Here is a 1,103-nt window from a genome sequence, read left to right on the forward strand (position 1 = left end):
CTGGGCCCGCACGTGGTCCGGCCGCGCTCCCGGGCAGGGACCGGGGGGACCGGAGATGTTCCGGGGTGGTCCCAGCCGTGCTCCGTTCCCGGTGTAGGTACCGGAGATGCTCCGGGGTGATCCCAGCGGTGCTCCGTTCCCGGTGTTGGTACCGGAGATGCTCCGGGGTGATCCCAGCGGTGCTCCGTTCCCGGTGTAGGTACCGGAGATGCTCCGTTCCCAGTGCGCTATTGGAGATCCCGCAGATGCTCCGTTCCCGGTGTAGGCACCGGTGATGCTCCGCTGCTGGTACCAGCGATGCTCCGGCCCCCGTGCAGGTACCGGAGATGCTTCGGCGTCTCAGCGGGGCTGACTTCGGCAAGGATCCGTCCCCTCCCGAGCCAGAACAGGGCCGGGGCTGGCTGGTGCTTCATGATAGGAAAATCAAATCCGAAGTGAGGGGCCATCCGTGGCGGGCACGGCTTGCTGCCCCGAGCATCGCCCCGTTTCATCCTCCCGGGACGGCCCCGGGCCCCTTCCCCGGAAGGGCCAGGCAGACTCGGGCCCGGGCCCGCAGAGCTGCGCCTCGGTCCCCGCGGAGCTGCTTACATGCATGTAATAGCTCGAGGGCGAGGTAATTAGAGGAGAAAGCCTCCGTAAATCACGTTAATGACCGCAAGAGCCATTACAAACCCCGGGGGTTGTGAAATACCGAATAAACGCAGCGAGAAGGGCAGGAGGGAGGCGAGAGCCGCAGCCCGGGAACGCCGGCGGGCAGCGCGGAGCTCCGCGCTCGGCAGCGCCGGGAGGTTGTTAAATTAACACCCTGCTAATGGGATTAGGCAGTACCTCGGCTTTGCGGGGGAGTTCAGAGGGGCCAGGTTTCCTTAGATTCACCCCAATTTTTGCTGTGAGGCGGTGAAGGACCGTGCGGGCTTTGAGGTGCCGAGGGCGACCTTTAAAAACCCTCACGGGTTTTAAAGAAACGCTGAAATTTCAGCCTTGCCCTGTGCACCGCGGGCACTCGCGGGTCGGCGAGAGGGTCCAGGGGCGTCCGGAGCAACCGGAGTCAAACCCTCATCTTTCCCCGGAGGAACGAGGATCCTCACAGCGGCACCTGCTGC

General features: G+C 64.5%; 1 protein-coding gene across 1 annotated transcript in view; it reads left to right on the forward strand.

Annotated features, from left to right (window-relative positions):
* NTN1 (netrin 1) overlaps positions 1–1,103 on the forward strand; it is a 123,941-nt gene that overhangs the window by 33,396 nt on the left and 89,442 nt on the right. The gene's annotated exons all lie outside the window — the stretch shown is intronic.

The sequence above is a fragment of the Corvus brachyrhynchos genome, unplaced genomic scaffold (assembly GCF_000691975.1).
Source record: "Corvus brachyrhynchos isolate BGI_N302 unplaced genomic scaffold, ASM69197v1 scaffold904, whole genome shotgun sequence".
Taxonomy (NCBI): Eukaryota; Metazoa; Chordata; class Aves; order Passeriformes; family Corvidae; genus Corvus; species Corvus brachyrhynchos.